General features: G+C 40.2%; 1 long non-coding RNA gene across 2 annotated transcripts in view; it reads right to left on the minus strand.

The window, feature by feature from the left end:
* Window positions 1-24007, minus strand: part of LOC147262846 (uncharacterized) — an 85859-nt gene that overhangs the window by 57044 nt on the left and 4808 nt on the right. For both annotated transcript variants that reach the window (XR_015112493.1, XR_015112492.1), the window contains exons 2-3: window positions 23705-23805; window positions 6882-7021 (exon numbers count right to left, since the gene is read on the minus strand). This is a non-coding gene — a long non-coding RNA (uncharacterized LOC147262846). The remainder of the gene's footprint in view (window positions 1-6881; window positions 7022-23704; window positions 23806-24007) is intronic.

Here is a 24007-nt window from a genome sequence, read left to right on the forward strand (position 1 = left end):
TTTTCCACATGGAAAATAGCCATGGATGCTGTGTTTTAACCAATCAAATTTGCCCCTGGGCAGGTCATTTTTGATGCAGCAGAGCACAGTAATCTCCACAGATCCTTTTGTGTGACCGCTGGGGCTTCTAGGTCACATATGAGGGAAGTGGTATGAGAGGGGGGGAAAAAAAGAAAATTCACCAGGCAACTGGAGTCTTAGCCCCTGGCTACAAATATGCAGTAAACCCTGGAAAACTACAGTTTCTGTTCGAGTTAATCTTCGCAGAGTTTACCTGATTGTATCACATACAGACTTTTTTATGTGTTATATGTCATGTCAAGGCAACTTTTTTTCTTCTCGGTTCAAAATTATTTTGTGCTGTGCCGTCTTTCAAATATGACTGAATGGCAAGCAAAAAAATGTTTTTCCACATAGGGGGCAGTTTGAGCGTACTCTCGTCCTATGCAAAGTTCCTGTTGTAGTCAGAGGTGTGGATGAAGCTAAAATAGAAAGGTGGAGTCACAGTCAGAATGCCACAGATTCAAATCAGCAGAAGAGATGCGTCACATTGTTACTGTTTTACTACATTATCTCAGGCTCAGATCTTCAATAACAGGAGGTAAAGAAAAAAAAAAGTCAGTCTCCATAATTGGACATGATAATTTATTTTTTAATGCAAAAAGCAATTAATATTTTTGCCAACATCATTCTCGGTGCATTCCTGTGAATCTATGTTTGAGCAACTTTTTTTTTTTTTTTTCCAAACATCTGATACAAGCTCAGATTTTGCTGGTTATTGTGCGTCTGTGTGTGCTCCTGCTGTTCATTCTCTGACTGCTGCTCCCCAAATTCAATATGAGCATTGACCTGCATGTTAAGTCCCATCAATCTGCATGTTCAGCCTCCTTCGCTGACTTCCTTTAAACAAATGTTGAAACATTTACCAGAAACAAAAGCATGTTTGTAAAATTCTCTGATATTAAATCCATTTTAGAGTTGTATTTTATGCTGTGAGGCAACACATTCATATTATCCCAAAGGACTAATCGGCAATAATTTATCAGCAGGGATTTAACAGAATTGTTAATCAATAATATTGACTCAATGATTATACAGATTACTGATCTGTGAGCGATCAACAAGTCTATAACCCAAAGACATAAAAAAGCACATTTACATGACATGTGGTTCATCTCTTAACAAATTAAGACCTGACTGTAATTCCTTGAATATCAGCACTTGATAAATGCCATTACAATTTCCTTTTTGAAAAATAGTAAGCCACATTATAATCAACAACTCTACAACTCTGCATAGTTTGCTAATTAGTCCAGGGCAAATCTGGTTACTGATTTAGTGCGACTCCCCACACTAAATAAGCTGATTCACTGGTTTTAGTTTAATTGAGTTTAACAGTGAAATTGTCTTAATGACTTGGCAATGCCTCACTTGGCAGATGTGTAAGGACTTTAAACATGTGATTCAACTTAATTTAGCTGTAAACATGTGGAGTTGGAGTCAGCCAACAGCCGGTTCAAGTACATTTAGCTTTCAAGGTTTTTGCTGCCATTTTGGGGTTTATAGTCTTATAATCAAACAATTTCTTGGATCGCCAATTTGCGCGGCTGTACAATAATCACACAGTTATTAACAAATCCAGACAAATCTTTTACCAATAAATAGACCGTAATGCTTTAAGGTTTCTGAGGAGTACTGATTTTTGTTTAAGGGGAATAATAGCCACTGGCTTCAAACATAGTCACAATACATGACATAGTAATGCATTAAGCTTAGCGTGGCTTTATTTGAACAGATCATAATGTCTAGTGGTGCAGCGGTTCAAAAAAATCTATAGTAAGAACCATCATATCTAACACAATCTTCATGTCTAACAAAGGGGGAAAGGGAGCTTAATCTTGTCAAACACAGCACAAAGCAATCACAGGGGCTGATCTTCGATGAGCGAGATGGATTATAATCAAATAGAGACTCAGTGTCTGGCTATCATCCCGTGGAATTATCTGTGGCGCATCCACAAGCCACAGCAACGTAATGAAAGAACAATATGACAAAAATGAGGAGGTTTGGGGAGGATGAATGTTTTACTTTACTGGCTAAGTTTCTTCAATTGGCACAAACTATTGTAAATATTAAGTCTATAATGAGATGTGACATATATAGCGAATACTTAAGATCATAATGTGATACAGCCAGACTAAAGTGTAGTGCAGCAATGTGCAATGACAGTAGTTTGATAAAAGTATAAACGGAGAAAGAGACATTGATCCAGGTCAGATGATGACTATTTAAACTAAGAACGTGGAGCGGGTCACTTCAGTGCAAACGTATTTACTGTAACTCTGCAGCTCTTCACCATGCAGGCTGCAGTGGGCAAACTGGGAAAATTACAGGCATCCCAGTGCATTCCATACTTGAACAGTGTAAGCGAGCCACTATCCAGACCGGCAGACTTACAGAAGAAATTCATTTCAGCCGCAGTCTCATCAGCTCATCACCATGAGTGCTGAATTAATGACGTTATCAGCTCATCATGCTGAAACTATGACTTGACATTCTGGTTGACTTTGACACAATGTGACATTTTCTCCTATTCCCCGGAATTTTAATGAGGCTGATTCCCCTGTGTGTAACGTCATGCTCTCGGTGCACACCGATAAGAACAAAACATTCACACCTGCTGAGTACAACACAAATATCCCACAATACAACCCCTTCTTTATAGGAAATATAATGGTCAGTTTTTATTGAATCTGTTTGTGGGAGACATGATCTGTTAATGGTCATTTTGAAGGTTGCAGTTTGTAGTGCCGTTCATCTGTACCGGCTTTAAATGGAATCTGTTCTTAGTTGAGGTGGATATTGTACAAGCGAAAAAGGGTTTCCCTGTCGATGTGATAGTTCTCCGTCAGCCTGAGGAGATGTATGCTTAAGGGTAACTGCTTTGGACTTAAACTCTGACACTGTTTGCTTTTGTCCTCTTTGACTTATTCTGGTAATCCCTTCTTAGTTACACATTTTACCCGATAGTCAGCATCGAGCTGGGCTTACTTTAAATATTGACAGGCTAGACTTGTGTTTAGGTCTGTGTCGATCAGATCAATGACTCTAATTAAAGACTTACTTTAAAGGAGAATACAGCTCCGACCTCTGTCATATCATCTTAAAAGTGCTTATCAAAAAAATGTATGACATATTTTTGAATCATCCCAATCACAATGTGTTATAACGGTTTGCTTACCTGGCTGGCCGGTATAATGTTTGATACATTCAAGAGGAGGAACATATGACGAGGTAGACTGAAGAGGAAACTGGTGAACTTGCAGCAGCGACTCTCGTGTATATACATGATTCTTGCCATTTCTCCATAATATCCGAGAAACTGTTTGACGCACAAAAAAATAAGCAGACTGTCTACTAAGAGAGTCTTTAGACAAACACTGGAAGGACCTGCGGAGAACCTCAGCAGTGGATCAATCCTTATGGTTATCAAGCAGACCGTTTGATTGAATTCCACCCTTTGATAAGGTGTGTTGCACTACTTATGGTTGGCTGTAGAAGCCATTCATTACCCACCTTTCAATAACTGATGCAGATTGTTGATAGTTATCTTGTTAGAGGAAAAATTTATTCAATGAGCACAATACAGTTTTAATGGATGGTTAGATAAAGCCGAGCTTCTAGCTTGTTAGCTAGCAGCTCCCTAATTAACATCAATACATCCATCTGATTGTCCGTGGTGTGCTGGCAGAGGAGGGATGGAGTGATTTCCATACGCAGTTCAGCCCATCTGGGTTGATGGTGTGTTTACACTTTGTTTAGAATATTTGGGAGAGAAATGTATTAAACCCTCAAAAATATTTAATTTTATAATATCTCCAAAACTTCGAGCACAAACGGTAAAGTGTTTTTGAGATGTTGCCTTAAATCAAGAGATTAAACAAAGTGCAGATTTAGCTCAGTCTGTCTTCTGCCTCTAGCCCTTATTGTTAGTGATACTACACCCCAAAAAAATGACATATTTGGACTCTTAAGTACTCACAGACATCTTTTCGTTACAGCATTACTACTTTGTGACTCCAAAATACAGAGAGCCAGCCACACATTTTTAGTTTGATTGTGATTGACAGTGAAAGCCCAGTTTACACCAAAGATTTGCTATGAAACTAGTTGAAACTTGCAACTACATGCAAGCTGCCGCTCTGAGACCTGCTAGTCTACACAGCTGCAATTAGATGAGACGTCACATAATTTATTGCTGTTGATAAACTGAGTTGCAGGCAGCTTGAACCAGCTCAAGACAAGCTGAGACACAATTGTTTTGTGTCATTCTGGATCTTTGATCTAAAGTGGCTTTAAGAACAGCGACAGCAACAAGTTTGGTACTCTTTCATGAGTTTGTGAACTGACATTTCCGGGCAGTTCTGCTGTTGTTTTGTTGTTGGCATTTCTTGCTGTTGTTAGCCGTAAGTCGCCATTAGCTTCAAGCTAAATATATATGACTGGCTCTTTCCGCTCTCTAGAGTCACAAAGAAGTAATGCAGCAGAGAAAAAAAAACATCTTTGTAGCTCAAGAGACAAGTTTGTGAATAAAAAACATTTTTCAAGAGAAATATTACTTTAATATCCTTTTAGGCCACAACCTCTCTGTGTTAGACACCATTCTACACCATTCGCCCCGTACCAGACAACCTCAAATGACCCATTTTGTGAAAATACTTTAACACAGAGCAACTTAATGGACAATTACTTCCTTGAGAAGTGAAAGAAAAGTTAACATACCGGCATTCATCACCGCAAAATGTTGCTGGATGTTAAAATGGTCAAGTTCACTGTAACAACCTGATAACTGGATGTCTTTGTTAGCTTGCAAATAAAAAAGTTGTTGGAAGTTTACACTGGAAATATATTTATATGTTGCATTATGTTTGCATTTCTAAAGAACATACTTTAAATCAATGAATCATTTCCAAGTATATTACCCTGCTCTACAGACTAGCCAGCAAGGAACACAAGACTCATACTAGCAAAAGACATTAGATATTTTCCTCAGTTTAATGTAGGGTGGGTAAAGCTCCCCAGGTGCACATATTGGATATGCCCCCCCTTGTGTGCTGCACAATCATGCACGAGCTATACACAAATCTTAACCCGTATACACTAAAACCCTCTTTCTCTCTTCAATGCACACACCTAGAAGTAAATAGGAGATGGAGGACATGTTTGTGAAATTGGCTTTGAGCTTTGAGCCCCTCAATAAGTTATGGGTCGAGTCAAGGAATTTGGGTTTGTGGCAGCAGCGGCGCAGGAAAAAAAAGATAAACATGTGCGGCGCTTTCCTTTTTAAGGTTCATTACTCTGCCGATCCTGGGTGAGCCAGAGTTGAGAAGAGGAGTTAATTCCTACCGAGTGAGAAAAAACACATTAACTGAGACCTATCCATCTTCTCAGAGCTGACACCTCCATTTAAATCTCTTATTTCAAAGGATGTAGAGGGTGGAACAACATATTATATATATATATATATATATATATATATATATATATATATATATATATATAAATTTAAAAGCCTGTAGCTATGTGTGCAAATAGAGGGTGTGATGCCTTTTGCAGAGAAAATATTTTATTATGATACCTTCAATAAAAAAAGGCCATTATTTTCTGGTCTTCTAAAAAATTAAGTAGCGTATTCCAAGGATTAATTTTACACATCGGGAACTGAATTCATAATGCTAATGTAAGTTGCAGTGTTTTCATTTATCCCATGGAGGAACACTGCTCTATGGGAGCCGGTGTTTATTAATCTGTCCGTGGCTCAACATGGACCACATTAATATAACACTTGACATGTCATCAACAAGAAGGTTATAATACCTTTAGGGGGAGAATTAAATGTGGAGATGAAAAATAATGTTAATTGTTGGGAACATGAGATCAATCTTCGATGGAATTTTATTTTTTTCCAAAGGAGAAAGTTTAGATCTTTCATCCAACTTCTCTCCCATTAATCAAACTAAATCCCCCACTACCTCGCTATCATATATGCTAAGTGGTCTTGTCATTGGGTTCCTGGTTGCACAGTGTAATGAGTCGCCTTAGAGAGGGATCTGCTAGCTTTAATCGAATCAGCCCCGGGTGTCACCAGCTCCCCGATGAGACCAGCTTTGTGCCAGGGCTGCCAATATTATGCCCCATTAAGAAACAATACCCAGCACACTAAAACACGCACTCACACACACATACACACACGCTGATTAGCACTAATCAGAGAAATAATTAAGAGTGCTGGGGAGTCTCGCATCTGCATCATAGGAATATTATAACAATGGAGGGAAAGAGATTGATGTTATTAGACATACAATATGTCACATGAAACAAGCCTGACTATAACACCATCCATGGTGGTTTGGTGGAAAATAATTAACATTATGGTGAAAAAATATTAAAAATGTATAACCACTTTGGGATTGTGTTACTGATAGACTGTAGAGGTAGGTAAGGGATTAAAAGCAATATACAATTATCGGGCAAGGCAAGCCACAAAACAAGCAGGGGGAGGAAAAAAACTAAACCTCCAATGAACCCACCTGCAAATTCCGACTCTTCTATACTTTTCAGTTTTTACTGAACAGACGCTGAGAAGCAAAAATAACAAAACCTGCAGGAGCCCTATTGTCATTCCAACCTCGGAACTTGGTTACAATAAATGATGAAAACTGTATTCAAGTTGCAGAAGTGCAACTAGTGCAAGGTATAGTGTAATATACCTAGGTCAGTGTCCTTGGAAATATTGTCCTATAACAGTTTACTGTTCATGGCTCTCATTGCCTGCGGAAGGAAACTTCCTCCGAGTGATTTGTGGTTGTGCGGGTGCTTACCTGATCACAGCCACAGAAGAAGTCCATTACTGAGGTGGTGGGGGTCTTTTACTATCCACATGTTTATGCACCTCCACTTGTGCAAGCTCTGTAGGGACAGGAGTGTGGTACCATCAGACCATCACACAGTCCTCTCGGCCCTGTGAAGGAACAAATGTGCAAAGATTACACATTTGGTAAAAACTGACTAAAGACTGAAAATGGGCTTTGTGTCATCTGTACTGTCTTGATTCAATTGTATACCACTTCAGACAAAAAAAAAAGGTCAAATATGCTCTGACTGCAAACTGCAGGGATACACCATGTCAAACTGCAGTATATAAGGTTGCTGCGTTCCATTTTTCCTGGCTTTGACTGCAGACACTGTGGTCCATTTTGATAATCTTATCTCTATCATAACCCTCCCTTCCACAGGCGCGAATCACAATATTTTTTTTAGAAAATTCTGTAAAAACTCTCAAACACTTCTGCTCCACCAGAAAAACAACAAAAATGTTGGATGAACACATTTAAATTGTAGAGACTGGACTTTGCCTTTTCATTGTGTAATAATTGTCCACGGCTATCGAAAGGCAGAATGCAGATCACGTTTTTGGATCATGGGTTCCGTCTAAGAAGAGGCTACGTTAATTTCTTACCACCAACCCAACTCCTACTTGGCAGGACAGGTAAAAACTATAAAATTCATTCTTCTGCTGAGGTGTTCTCGTAGCAGGCAGCAAAGCTCCCCATCAGGATGTTCTGCACCACAGCAGAGTAGAAATACAGCAGGACTTCCTGTAACACAGTCAATCTCCTTGACTGTCTGAGGTGATACAGCTGCGGTCTTGCCTTTGCTGTCATATGAGCAACATGTAGCACTGTGATATGCATATTGCGGGTGCTTGAAGCTGGAGTCCATTTTCAGTCTCAGAGTCAGCTAATTAGGCGTACTTGGAATGTGTAGATATTATTTGATGCACCATATCTGCATATTTGTATATGCCGATATGTGTTTCACAGTTGCTGTTTTTGCCTGTGTAACCAATCCATCCAAACTGGAACTCGGTAATCATTTTACCGAATCCTGTGAGTCTTCATGAGTCTGCAGTCTAATCTGAATCCCAATGGCTTTTGGTTGCTGTTGCTAACTTACTATGCTAAGCTTTCATGCCTCGATTCGATTTTGTGCACTGTGACATTTTATTGTTTCACTGATGAGCGAGGAGGTGTGCATGAGTAATGATGTGAGGATGAGCGTGCTGCATTTGGCAGATATCCCTGGCAGTTGCAGGCAAATGACCATGTCTATTTTTAGTGTATCATTTCCCTCAAGTATTTTAACACATCTCTCAGAGCTCATAAGTCTGAGTTGAGGCTTCACTGGCAGTGATGTCACTAATTATGACTTGGCAATCTATTCCTATAATATATTAAACGAATGCTAATGTAATCCCCATTTATTAACTGAAAATATAACTAGCACAACATACTATCAGGAAGCAAGAAACACATTTTTTCTTTTCTGCTGAGTAAGATATGAACACCTATGCTACATTGATTATTACAGAGCTACTGTATGTGGCCCAGCTCAAATTTTACACACACCTGTGCACACACACTCTCGCTGGACCTAACCTTCAGGAGAATAAGACTTACCTTAACAAAGTGGAAAATAATTTCCAATACATATTAATGAAGCAGACTTTAATCGATGCCCTTGGAACTTTATGCGAGGGTGTGCCAATGCAATGCAATGCTGCAGCAGCAGCATAGTGTATGTGTGACTGTTTTTGGAGGGGTGGGGGCAGGGGATGCTTGCTTGCTTGCTAGCTTGGCTAAAAAAATAAGAGCCCTCATCTATCATTCTGGGCTCTGAGTGTGATGGGGCCTCACAGGTCCATGTGAGGGACCCTGACTACGAAAAAGCCAATCAAGTCTGGATAAAAGGACTATCAGAGTTTTATGAGCTTTACTATTGTATGTGTAAGCAATAAGAAACCGGATAAATGACACGAAACACTGACACTGAGATTCCATGACTGATGTTTGATGATGTGCAATCGGTCACATATGCACACATTTACATGAACTATGTGTTTACACCTTCACATGTACACACAAATACAGACTGTGAAATCCTGTTTCTGCAGAAAATCCGCCAGCCCAGCTTGTTCGTCAAGGGCCAAGAGTGTGTACTGAGCAGTGAGGGAATTACAGCCCCTGCAGCACTCGTAGATGACACAGCCACTTGCAGTTTGACCAATAGGCCATTTGCACTCGATGAATCACGTATTTAAACACATTAATAACTAAGGCCACTGGCTACTGCAGAGAGAACAAGTAGACAGGCGATCATGAATGTGGGCACACCTGTAATTTAAAGTGGGCCTCTAGCCACACAAAAGCAAAAATGTAACGCTGTGTGCAACTCAGAATCCACCTAGATTCCTCAGTGCAGGACAATGTTGAGTATTTTTAAGAAAAGAAAGACGATGAGAACTGTAAACACGCGCAGCTCCGGTAACGATAGGCTATAAGTAAATGCAGCACAGTCAAGGTTGTTGTTATTCCAGTGCTGTGTTGCCACGGCATGATCATGCTGGTACCCAGGGGCAATTTGTTATGGACATCAGAGGAGCGGCAAAGGTCATGAGCAAGACAAAGTGTCCAGCCAGCCTATCATAGGCACTGCTGATTCAGCTATTTGAAAATGCGTCACCTGCCAATGTTTCAAAAAAAGAAAGGGACACAAAAAAAAAAAACAGAAAATGCAGGGAGAGAGTGATGACAGAGGCGAGGCAAAGTCACACAAAGTCATGGTGCATGCGTTACAACAACTAGCGTTCAAGTGCTCATGGGTCATTATTGGTTGATTTGTCAATAACCATGAACTTTTTATTGAGAAATCTAACTTTTTACCTCCACAATGTGGATGTTTTCAGTGGCGTTCGTCTGCCTGTGAGCAGGATTACATGAAAATTATTTGGCATAGTTTCCCCAAACTTGGTAGAAGGAACACCAATTTTTTTGGAGCAGATCCTTTTAACATAGTAAGCTGCTGCAATACAACTTTCCGGTAAAGTTTGCATGACTATATATTCTCTAAAATGTCTGTTTACACTGGAAAAATTAAGAAATCTAACTCAAAAATTCTTTGTGGATGGGTAACTTTAGGACTGAATCACATACCCCACCCCCCCACCCCCGAAATTGTGGGTTTCCTTGATCCGCGCAACAACCCTCCACCTAGTACAGTGTAAATCCACCAGGTATTTATTGAGTAATCCAGCAAACAGTTAAAAAATAAAAAATAAAAAAATCAGACAAACATGGTTGAAAAAACCCTGTTATCACCTTGTCGGAGTTAACTAACACTGCAGAAACTGATTAGGAACATTCAAAAGCCTTTTTTCCCCTGAATAAGAGTGTAAAAGATTACAGGCGCTTTTGCCCCTTGATCATTCTAATTAACACACACAGCAGTGTCATAACCCCAAGCTATCACTTCCACAGTCCACTAATATTGTGCAGATATCAGCTATCTCCATAGGTAGGATTAAATTAGTATGCCTTGTCACAAACTCAATATTTTCTAACCAATTAAAGGTAGTGGAAAGTTAAGTATTAGATAAATGATTAAATATTTGACAACAGCTCTGACCCACAAAAAGCAAGATAGAATTAAGCTAACTGAAGTTCTCTGGGGCAAAAGGGAAACAGAGCATGAGATATTCTTCATAAGACTTTTAAGAGCAACTGAACGAGCAGGAAAAAACAGAGAAAAGGTGAGAGTCAGTAAGACTTCCACTGGGCAGAGGGAGACAAGAAAAAGCAAGGAGTATTTAGGTCTCTTTAGTGCTGAGTTGCAGGCACTACTTGATTGGGTGCTTTGGGAGGAAATGGAAAAGCTGTCCAGCCAGGTGCTTATCTCTTACCAGAGCTTACAGAGTCAACCGACCGCCAAACTGCTTTACCCTGACAGCCAGACACTCGCAGGGTAAGTTCCAATCAGCCTGTGAAGAGCAATCTCAAGGAAAGATATTTCCACCAAGTTAGTGTAACTTTTCAGCGGGATATATGTGCTTTCTTAACTTCTATGAGAGTTCTCTGTAAGTTCCAAACAGGGACATTTATGTTTCAAGCACCAGGTCTTCCTGTTTCATCATTTTCTAAAGGAACAATTGGCGCAGGGTTGCAGGGAGATGACATGCTGGTTGTAAAAATCCACAGAGAGGTACATCGCAAATGTGCGGTTCTAGGAAGAGCCTATGGAGGTCGTTGAGTTCGAGCAAGCAGGAAGAGGTCCAGACTTTCACGCTAAGCACTGAACCTTAAAGACTTACACACTTAACCATCAGTCCGCAGTGTAAGAGTTCTGAAAGCTGCAGGAAAGAAATAGGACAGGGGTGTTTTCTACAGCAGGTAAAATAGAAGGAATATTTTTTTGATGTGCTACTACTTCATAAAATACTATATAAGTATGCCTTTGTCTAGCACTTTAATAAGTTTCTGAAGATCCCCTGTGTTGGTTTTTTTTTGTCTTTATACTGCAATGAATTGTGGGAAATTACCTCAAGCAATTCTTCAGCAGCAAAAGTACAGCAGCAACGCCTAAAGCATGTTCCTATTTCACAGTTAGCTGCTGTGGACTTAACTAGAACATGCATGGACAATGACAGTGGACTCTAGGACTGGGCCTGCAATTTCTCAATGGATTCCTTGCTGAAGTTGATACAGAAAAATAATGTTGTTACAGATTTGAATTGATGATGCAAGTGCTGTGCTGGCTGCATGAAAAAGAGGAGAAAAGAAGATTAATGTTACTCTAGAAAACAGAAAGGGGAGTTGAGATGAAAATTGCTGGGGATGAATTTCGTTCCCAGTCGGACCCTGTTCAAGTGTGATCACTAATCCAGGTTCAGTTGAATGAGAGAGGAGCATTTTTGAAGATGATTAAATATAGTATTTTTATTACTTACTTTGAAATGAACAGTAAAGAGGTCAATGCTAAAGTCTTCATATCAAAATGTGAAGTGCTGGATAACAACGAGGTTTTAAGGCTTCATCTCTGGTGGCAGAGTTGACATCAGAGTGGTTTTAAAGCAACGTTGCCTCCCTGAGCTATAAAATATATATTTTTTTCCAATTCATAGTTGTAAATGAATCTACCATTCTGATAAATTTACAACTAATGCCTGGAACTCACTGGAGACGTGCACAATGTCTTTCATCAGTGGGCAGAGAAGGGTTTTTAACCAGTTACTCTGGCTCTTGTCGCTACGCTAATGTTACATATTGTGAACGGACACAGTGTGTGTCAGACCAGGCAATCCACACTATCAATACTCTAAAAAACAGACTTTGCATAAATTCCAAATCTGTAGTCAAGAGAGGGAATGTCTGGACAGGGAAGCTTCAAGTTTCCATTTGAGTAGCTTTGGCCAATCTTGTTTGTGTGCAAAAGAGCTAGAACACATTTTAACAACACACAATTTAACAAAGCTGAGGTTTTGTGAGTGTAAACTGGCTACTTTTGGTATTCATCGTCTTTCAACTCCATCTAACCGTCTCAAGTTGCTGTATGGATTGTCAACAATGAGCGGTAAACGTAACTAGGAAGTCTTATACCAAATATCCGCTGGCATCATAGGAACGCTGAAATACTGGCTCTCGATGGACTTTGAGATTGCACTCCCAACTACCTTCCACTTTTGAATGGAGGTCGAATACTACCAGGAAAGCGATCTGAGTACTTTTCCAAAATACTTTCTACAACAGCTTCTGATATGATCCTTTATAATACCAATAAATAAAGTATGATGATTCCTTGGAGAACACGAAAATTATTTAATTACAAACAATTCCAATCAACAAATGACTGTTAAATGAGTTCCTTTATCATGTCTGTATGAGACACAGTATGGGTGGGTGGGGGTTACTGATAGAGAATAAGAAAGAAAAGTTAGGGTCCTAGGAAGCTAGAGGAGGCGAAAGGCATACAGAGGGAAAGATAGAAAGGTGTGGTGTGCAGGGCTAAGGGCCTCCGTGTCCTGCAGGGGATTACAGATGGCCCTCAGAATTAAATCAAAACTGTGCTGACTGCCAAGGAATGAGCTCTGCGACACATTGGGTGCCACATGAGAGGGGGGTAAGCCTGGCGCAAGGGGGAGGAAGGGGGACGAGACTGAAAGTGAGGGCTGCAGCAATACAGTGAAAATCGCCATCAAATGAGTTTTTGAAATATCTAAAAATAAATTGCCTTTGAAAAAACTCAGACAGCTGATATGCCAACTGGATGGGGACCAAGTGAAAAGTTGCCCTCTCCCTCCATTTCTCCTCATCGCCGCCTCTTCTATACCTTGGCATCATTTATTTTCTCATGTCTCATTCCCATCCTCGCTCACTCTCACAGTAACACACACACACACACACACAGGTGCAGGTACTGTACTGACACATGGGTTTAAACAAAGGTCAAGGCTCTCATTTGGTTACCAATTAACGACAGTTGGATTAGAAAATGAATAAAGCAACTTCTCCTGGCTTATGATATTCTTCAGCAAATTACTGTACACAGGGATTCATTCCAGGGGTCCAGCAGATGGTAAGGTCTGTTTTTAAAGGAAAAGCTTTAATAAAGTATAATTGTCTCTGTCTGCTCATCTCCTCCTCTGCAAAGAATATTTTCGCCAGTGCACAACCTGTGACGATATTAAAGTACCAGATATAAGATCATTAAACAGTCTTATAATGTCACAGATTTATTTAACCAGCAAACCCTCATAGTTTTGTAAATGTTTAGTCCTCTTGCAACTTGCCTGATTATGGCAGCCACACTTAAATATGGCCATCTTTGAAGAAACCCTGATGTCACTATCTCATTCCCAGCCCTGTGCAGATTAACTTCTAAGCAGTGGTTAAATGAAAATGTGGCATCTATGAGACGCAGATGAACATGCAAATGAGTCAGGGGACATTATAAGACTGACTTTTTACAGGCAGCAGCTTAGAACTTTTCTAAAAGTAGGAATGTCTGTTGAGTTAACGTGTTAAAAGTGGGTGGTATAGCGCGTAGCCTCGCGTAGCCACTGAGCCGTCACATGACGAACACCTGGCCTCAGCCTTTAAACATTCAGCTGCAGTAGAAAAGAGTGTCTTGTCAAATTTTCAGTCTTTTGATTGCTATTAACTGGAGTGTTAGTTTAGATAATTATTTTATTTTATACTGCAATTTGGGTATATGTTGCAAATCAATCACTTTTATTGCAATATACACAAGCTAATTGTCTACTTTCACATTTCTATGTACTAAAGACTCGTGACCCCTTCCCACTACCCCAAGAGGTGGTTGAATCATACACGCTAACATCCACTAATAGGCCTCTCTAAACACATTACAATAGAAATTTATTGTCAGAATTATGGCCAAAACAAGCTATTTTTTTTTAATCATTTTTAATTTGTATTTGATTTCTGGAGCACAACCCTCATTTTGGGAACCCCTGGGGTAGGCTATCAAGCTGTAATTAACTGCAAAATAATGAACAACTTTATTTAGACAAGACTTTTTCAGTGATTCTTTTTTTTGTTTTTTCCAGAGAGCATCAGATGGTCCCGAGTGTGGTGCTGAATTTAATTGATTTTTTTAACTAAAAGAGACAATTCCTTCCACGTAACTTAGATTTACAACATTGGAGAGATATGTGATTTCTATGTCCATTTTATGCAAGCTGATAATGTTACAGTCTACTGTTTAAGTCCATGTCCACGGGAACATCTTCCAGTCCAATATCACATATTACGGCAACTATTCTGTCATCCATCTCCATGATGGAGACTTCCCCTTGATCCCCTCTTGTTGCAGTTATCGATTACCTTGCTGAGGTGAAATGTTTTCTTTAGCCATTTTCTTCCATTATTGAGCCATTTATATTCTATTTCAGTGACATTTGGAACCTCACATGTCACGGCATCAGCAGTACTCCCCCCCCCCCCCCCCCACACACACACACACACACACACACACACTCCTGGGTCTACAAATTCTACTACTGATGCACTAAAAGCAGGACTTCAAACTCAGGCTTTTTTCTCTTTGATAGCATTTTCATGAATGAACACGTCTGACATATGTGGGGAAGCGAGCCTTATATAATATTATTGGGGTGTTAATTAAGCTAATTTACAATTCTCCTAAAAAGGCACTCAACTATTCACAGGTGGCTTTCATCGTGTTTATACGGGTCATAAACATCTGAAGTTAGGAGCAATAGCTAAATCTGGTGTGGCACACTCAAACAAGCAAAAAATAAGACGGAGGGAAACTGTTGTGGCATGATCTGGAATTGAGCAATCGAGGACGAATGGCAAACAAGACTTCCATCTTTCTGCAGGACAGTTTTACAGTTATGAGAGGGTATCGAGACACTAAAAATGTCTCATACTGGTTGCATTAACAAACCAAATTTCCCACTGCACGTCTTTACGGTTCCCTAAGGCCCTTTTCTTTAATGTAACGTAACATGAGAAGATCAGCATCCCTCCAAGCTTCAGAAATATTCAATGGCTGAGTAGGGAGGGGTGAGTGAGCATGATGAGGGCAGAAAAATACTCAGAATAGAATGTTTTTATCTGTCGGGGATGATGATGATGATGATGACAGTTGAGAATCCGAGCAGTTTATGAGCCACTTTAAGCGGTTTCTTAATGTGCTCCACTTCAATGCAGCTTGCCAGTAAAATAGCCAATTAAAGTTGATCATGAAGGCATGTCTGCCATCAAATGGGTTCTTTTTTCTTGTATTTGCTTGTGAGGGAGTTTCCACCCCCCATCATTAAGATGACAACAATGCCTCGCCCTATGTATATGCAAATATACAATCATCTGAACGAAAATGCAGCACGCGTCTTTACATGTTTGGTGGGATTTAAGACAGAAGCCCTTGCTGTCCATCCTTTTGAGTGTCTACATATACTTTGGGCCGCTTTCTGGAGATTAATTCAAATTCGCAATAGTGAGATGTGAGAAAAACCTCTCACTTCAAAAAAGCTCATTTACAACGACGGTGATCAACTCTGAAAACTAATGTACACTATTGAAGGGCAGAACACAATTACTCCAAATCCCGTTGGCACCATTTGGCTCCGCTGATAACCATAAAGAGAAAGAAAATGAGAGGCTGAGAGACAGATGTGTTGAAGTGCACCAACAGGGCTAGCCTAATAACAAGATTAGCTGTTTTAATTCAGATTATTTCAGACTTCTTGTTGTGGAGACGCCTGCTGTCACTCTGACTGGTACAAAAAGGCATAGCGAGAACATTAAAAAGATGAGAGAGACATGATGGTTGCCAGTGGAGGGGTATTAAGCCAAACAGCTGGGGGAAACGCTTGATGTTGGGACAGCCCCCTCCGAGGAAGACAAATGGGGAAAGGTCACTCATTTGGCACCTGATCACACATTTTACAGAGGTTACATCAAAGGAGACAAACCTTGTCATCATCTTGCCACATTAGGATACAAATCTTAGCATTTCAGAGGATGCACATGATCCTCAGGGGTGTCATGGCCACCAAGGGAAGAAAAATGGTGTATTCTAAGGATAGCTATTACATTTTTGTTGAATTTCATAACAGAGGATAAAGGAGCTTTCACATTATATTTCCTGAAGGTGCTGCGATCAGAATTTTTCAGGCCCATAACTGAAAGAAATATCCAGCCAGACTGACACAAATCACGATTCCGGGGTTTGTTTGAGAATTTCTTATGATCGTGTAGAATTAATTCATTTAATTTTCTAAACAACAGTTTTAAAATCAAGATGCGAGCAAGTATCAGTAGCTGACAACTGTACCACCACCTCTATAATAGCCCTCGCTTGGTTAATATTGTAGATTGGTTAACCAAGCTAGTATTTCTGATAATGAAAGGAAATCTTACAAAAAATGATAAAGTAGAAGGAAAAAAATGACAAATGAGCAAAGCACCAAGTTAGAACAAATCATACATTACTAAGGAGAGCAACGGGAACGCCACAGGGTCACTAAAGTGTATCCGCTGATGTGAGCAACCTTCAAATGTGTGATGAAGTTTATGGCGTTAAATGTCTTTCCTCTCGTTCTTCGATGAGCGAGTTCCCTTGAACACGCCTTGCAAAGTAGCAATTTTACCACTTCCACACAGCTTGTCTCACAACTTTTCCGAAGAACAACTTTTTTGAGAGTATTATTAGCAGCTATTAGACTACTGGACAATGACAGCAGAATGATGAAATCCCAAGCTGATGATCAATCTAACATGACCCTAGGGAATGTCATAACATTATCACAGTATCCAATCAAGACAGGGGGCCGCTGCCTATCACTAACAAAAGCTGACACATCTCAATTTCCTCCGTTCACCGTACATACAGACGCACGCAAACCCCGGCATAGGAGCAGCAACATTAATACCACATTACAACTGCATTTTGAAGACATTATGAATAAGGACTAATTCCCAGCAGCTGCATTCATTAGGCAAACGTGATTAAAGTGGTGGACGCCTTGGGCGTCCGGGGGCCTAATGATCCTGCCTTTTGTTATTCATGTCAGATGAGGGCACGCCGCTAAGCAGCAGCCCTAGGTGTCTGCATGTGTCGAATGAGGCCTCATTAATAAGAGGCCATTCACAAAACTTGTGTCCCCCCACCCCACCCCTGAATGCTACACGCATCGCAGATGGGTCTGCAAACTCTCCTGCATGATGATGTTGATGTCCACTTATATGTGACAACATGACGTATGCTACGTGGCATTCAGCGCTGTCGGTTAAATTGCCCTTTTCGGATGCTATAGTCAGCCCATCACTGCTCTCGCTCCCTCCAGAGACATTCAATATACATATTTACATAATGATCCAATGCAATGAAACAAATGAACACAGTCCTAGCAGAGTGTTGGGGGAGGGAATGAGTTCAACAAAAATAAATGTTGCAAGATTTGTTGTTGCAAGAAGAACTGGACCTTTGCAATAAATATGTTTTACGTGACAGTGAACACCAAGTGTGTTTTGAAAGACAAAAACTTTCTGCACCAACTAAAACCAAATTCTTAATATTGTTTTTTTTTTTAATTACCCATTTAGATTCCAAATATGTGGTCAGATTATCCAAATGATAATAACACCTATAAAAGGACAAAGGATAGCAATCTAGAATTACCATGATCCTAAAAAACAGATACGATTTAAGAATTTGGAAAAATATAACCCAAGTCCAACTATAGTGTGGGTCTCAAGAAGGGCTTTTCTTTTTGGAAATGTCTGAGTCAAAGTTTTGTTTTTTAGGGGGACCTTTGTGAACTTGCTATCCCTCCATTAACAAACAAAAACTTTCAGTAGCTATATAAGTCTGTTTTCTCCATGTTTTTCAGAATACAGTTCTTAAAATCAGATTGGTATATTGACAAACTTCTCGATAAAAACTTGAAATATTATACAGGAATAAAACAAGCTTGGCATCTTTGAGTACCATTAAGATTTTTGGCTGAGAGAAAGAATTTTTGGTCGATATGAAAGGGCTATGACCCTTTCAGTTAATATTTATACAAACTATTGAATGCATTGAAGTAAAATAAAAAGAGGTGTGTTATATTTCCAGTCCAGTACTAACATAATCTGAGCTGGGAGTCCCTCGGTCACAAAACTTGGAAACTATTAAGAAACCATGAATACAAATTTTACATCCCATCCATCCATTTTCTTCCACTTGTTCCTGTTAAGGGTCGTGGGGGGGCTGGAGCCTATCCCAGCGGCTACGGGCGAGAGGCGGGGTTCACCCTGGACAGGTCACCAGTCCATCACAGGGCCAACATAGAGACAGACAACCATTCACACTCACAGTCACACCTACGGTCAATTTAGAGTATCAATCAGCCTCGTCCCCAATTGAATGTCTTTGAGGCTGCTGGAGAGAACCCACACAGGAACAGGGAGAACATGCAAACTCCACACAGAAAGATCCCGTCTCCGAGCTGGGACTCGAACCCGGAACCTTCTTGCTGTGAGGCGACAGTGCTGACCACTGCACCACCGTGCCGCCACAAATTTGCCGTGCCGCCAACTATTTTTTTTGTTTTTTTGAATAAGCAGAGGGCAATAAGATCCAAAATACTTCTTCTAATGGAACGGTGGTTCCCATATTGTCAAGCCCTGCAACACCCCTGTTGACTCAATCTATAGCACACAGAGTGCTACTACATGCATTTCATGCTCATTAGAACTTCCTGAACTGAATGTGCCCCCCCCCCCACCCCCCATGCTCTTCCTGCCCATCAGATAGATTCTGGATCACCCTGGCTGCTGACCATGCACTAAATTATTCAGCTGAAAATAATTCCACATTAAAATGCAATGACTTGCAGGAGTAAGAAAGACACTGTAGAGCAAACTGAAGTGCTAAACATGGAGGAAAGGGATCAGTTTCATTTTCCTATTGTCGAGTGCCATTTGAATAAAGAATATCATGAATTTGATGAGTGAGGTCTGGTATAAGGCAACACAAATTGAAATTGTCCTCCATTAATGCTGAGAATTGTATACATGACGTCAATTTAAAGTCCAACACAAACAAATATAAGACTTGCTGATCATGCAGAGAATTTAGGCTACACAAGTTAGCAAGTTAACTACTCTCAACGTGCTCGACTCTTACGTACGAGTCAGACTGGAGGGTAAAATCTCAATACTGCAGTAAAAAAAACATCTTTCATCGACAAACCTGGAGGTTTATGTACTTTGATGGGAGGTGACTATTAGGATATGCAACATCTATTAAAATTTGCTGTGGATTATACATATATATATATATTCAAAAACTGATCATCTGCTGAGGGAGATTTGCTAATTATGCCCTAGAAAGACAACTGATATGATAATTAAATCACAGAAAATTGAACTGAATTGAATACTATGGCTCCAAGCTTCTGGTGACATAGCGGAAAACTTTTTTCCACACATTAATTTCCTTAACCAAAATGCAGGCATGGTAAATCAACAAAACTATCTATCAATAGAGTGAGATAGTAGTACTTGTGACAAAATGCTGTTATTTAATTTATCAGTACCGACACAAGTCTGCATGAAAAGTTGTTGGAACTACACACTAATAATGCATGCATCAGCAAGTATCATTCATGAAGGCAAAGTTGCTACAAAGACACACTGTCCAACACTTCTCTAGTTGCTGACTCTGAATTTGCTGACACTGAACCTTCAGACCTCCCATGGACCTGCAGGGATGAGCAGAGGGGTGCTCAGCATCTTATTAATCCAGGTTTAATGGCCTTGACCCTTGCCTACAACCCCCGAGAAGATTCCTGGGAGGGGGACGGACAAGGTCAAAGTTTGTATAATATTACAGAGCAAGAGAAAGTCAGAGGTGTGGGATGTTTGGCGAGGCTCCATCGTTTTTATCAGCTATAAAATAGATGAGAGTCTGTTAAGCAAGACCTTTCCAAGTTTTCCAATTGCATTCAAAGCAAGTCCATTTTCTAAACTACCACATTATGTGATCTTACATTGCAGCTTAAAGTAATTACAAAAAGTTGAAAAGTTGAGCAAAAGAAAGGGGGCCACAGTACCATGGCCAGAGTGGAGACGTGCCTTTCAGACCATATGACTTGAAAGTAAACCTACAATTATATACATTACTTGAAAATATTCATCACTTAGCTTATATTATTGACACTGACTTTGACATTCAAGAAAGGTAGGGACATACACATTTTAATTACTGTAATATTGACAGTTAAATTTGACATTCAAGAAATGTAGAAATATTGGATTACTGCAAAATGTGGAGCATTTTTTTGTTTGTGTGTTTTTTTTTCCCTGCTTGACATGATTAAATACCAATTTATTGATTCCTGATGCAGAATTTTGTCCATAGGTCAGTTTTTAATAACTCTGCCTAAACCAGTTTAGTGAAAGGCAACGTAAAAATCTTGCCCCTCCTGCTCATGCAATCCATGGGCTTCTCTCTGTTCCCCTTGATATCTCCCTCCACTCTTTCCTAGACAATTTTCTACACGGCTTGCACTCTTCTCATCGTTTTCCTCTCCTCAGAGATGTTTTGGGCGGCTGGAACACAAGGTACAAGAAAAAGCAACAAGGCTGGTTGGGTGGCTCCATGGGGGTTTTGAAGAGGCAGAACACGTAGCCACAGCTGCTCAATTAGAGGAAGGACAGCACAAGCACACACTCACATCATAGTATATATATATATATATATATATATATACATATATATATATATATACACACACACATACATACATATACACACATGAAAAGTGTCTGGCCTTTAAAAACAGAATTACTTTTCATCCCTTGTCAGCTCTTTTTCTCCAGCTTCAAATGGATCGGGACTGAGATAATGCCATTGGTTCTGGCGGGAAGCAGCCTTGACAGTGAGGACAAACAGCTCGGTACATTCACAAAATTGTGGAAGCGGAAGTTGTTCCATATATTAGGAGCGCAATAACGTGATGGGTAGCGTTGTGACATGATTAATATGCAATGAACAGATGTCAAAAGTTGAATCAATAGAAACCAGACTGGTGAGGATTGAGAACGTTCCATCTCTCAAGAGCTGGTTCATTTTTAGATATAACCAGATAACCTCTTTTTTTTGGACCTACCATTTTCATGGAGGACTAATGATTTCAGCATTTCTTACTGTTGAATTAGCATGGGGGGGGGGTGGTAAAACCACCAAGACGAGTGAGTCAGAACTTAATGAAGCTCATTAAGTTGAAGAGAAGAATCCTTATTGAATGTGACAGAGGGATTCACTGGCATCTACATATGCCCTTTTCTGAGTATTTGAACATTGGCTACTTGAGTTAAAACAGGAGACGGCAGACAGACGTATTACCATGTTTCATAATACAGCATTGTTTGAAGTACCATCATGGTGTTTGTGAAGTTTGTAACAAACAGAATTTCACGCTACATATTAGAAAATGAACAAAATCTCAAATAGGTTTACTTGACTCCTATCACATTTTAACAATGTGGTCAGGTAGCTAATCTGGTTTATGGGCAGAGTGCTGCTGAAGTTGAAGAGACTCGAGTATCATGCATTAAACATATTTACATGCTAGCGTGGCATTACGTTGCCATAGTTTTGTTCAGTGGAAATTAGTGCGCAGTCCTAGCGGTGGGATACATGTGATATTAAAATGCCATTGACTTGTTTAGGTCTTGATGTCTCCGTTTTTGGTATTTTGCTGATCGCATTCTGAATTTTTTGCAACTATAGGTGGATGAGAGCATGAGGCTCTGAAGGTGCAAGGGGAGTACTTGGCAGGGACAGACAGGTCGCCATGGTTGCAACTTGTCAATCAGAAGACAGCATATCTAAAAAGTCAAGTAAGACGTTGGGGCATTTTCTCAGACTTCATTTTGTCTCTGGCTGCCCCCTGCTGGCCATTAGAAAGAATGCAGGCTCAAACACTTAAAACGGTGACTTCACTTTCCAGAAACTTTCCGGTCCAACATTTCTGTTTGTCTCATGATGTTCGATCTTGCAGTGGAAAAACTGAGCAAGCAGGCTGTGCAGTGATCCCAGTGTTTGCCAGGTGTTGGAACAAGTGTCCATGGCACAACACAGGTAGACAGGGGCCCAATTATCTTGGTCACAACAATCAGCATGTGTGAAGAGACAGCAAGTTACACCTGCAACACCTCTGTTCATAACACATGTTTGCAAATTCATGACGACGCTTTCCCTCTTCCCTGGATTTCATCCGTCTTTCTTCAAGAAGTAGTTTCCTTCACTTCCTCTCTACTTTTCCTGTTTCTTGTCCTGAATACACAATACCTTTTTCTCACACTACATATTGCAATAATGAATGTAGACACAGGTTCTCTACCAACACTGTGTTTCAATTAAGCATGTATCTTGAACAGCACAATAGCGGGAGTGAGACAGCTCCCTATTATTTGTTTCACTTTATATTTTCTGCTGATTTTTGCTTTTGTTTTTCTTGCCCTTCATTATCATCCTTTCTGCGGTCCTGTTTCTATTGACAACAGGCTGAGCTTGGCAAATAAAGGCAAAGCCTTGACTTGATTATCTTTAATGAAAGCACAACTCCCTCTCTCCATCTTCCAAACTAATATACAGTGGTGTTTCATAGTCCTGCTTTTACTCAATTCGATTTATTGTATTGATCTTCAAACAAACCCCTGATACTCAAAGGTCAACAATAGAGGAAGAGCAGAGGATATAAGGAGCACAGATGTAGTGAAGCAGAAATGTGGAGAAACATGTCTTGCAGCGGTTAAACACAGAAAATTCAGAGCTAAAAAAAATATGAAAGAAATGGAATAAATACTAAGTGCCTAAGTGGTTTTGAGATACTGAATAGTAAGCTATAACAACAGCACCTCCAATCTAATATCTAGTTAAATTACAAAGAGCATCCATCACTGACAACATCCTTCACCCAATCCTCCAGGGAACAGGATTTACAAGGGGGAATGCTGCAGCAGCTTCCTCTGAGCCAGCCAATGACAGCAGAGCTGTGAAGTTGTGTATTCACCTGGAAACCCTTGGCTGCAACATCAAAGTGGGTGATTGATGTTGTATCAATGCAGTTTACACCTACACGCCGGGAATTTCTCACGCTTTAGTTCGTCTAGCCAACCACTGCTCTCACGCACCGTCACTCGTCTGTTCACTTCAAAAAATGGTCTCTGTTGGCTGCAGGGTTGTTGATGCTGAAAGCATCCAGACTGCGTGCTGCTGATATTGATTATCAGCAGCTATTAAGTGGCCCATTCTCACGTTATCTCACCTTCTTCTTTCCTTCCTTCTCCTCCTCCTCTTCTTCCTCCTCCTCCTCCTGCTGCTGCTGCTGCTGCTCCTCCTCGCTGCTATGGTGTCTCTAGGCAATCCCTAGAAACATATGGTAAAAGATCAAAAAAGTTTGGCGTGCTGATTAGAAAGCTCCCCAGATTTAAGTATCACCTTGGTACCTTTAGCTCTCTAGCACCACCTGTGAGTCAAAGGTGGAGGAACATTTGTGCACAACCTTTTAGGTGCCATGTGATTCCTTAGGTCAAGACAAATTAAATGGAGTTTTCTGACATACTGGATT

The sequence above is a fragment of the Aulostomus chinensis genome, chromosome 4 (genome assembly GCF_037954235.1).
Source record: "Aulostomus chinensis isolate RoL2024-O1b breed Wild chromosome 4, RoL_Achi_v1.0, whole genome shotgun sequence".
Taxonomy (NCBI): Eukaryota; Metazoa; Chordata; class Actinopteri; order Syngnathiformes; family Aulostomidae; genus Aulostomus; species Aulostomus chinensis.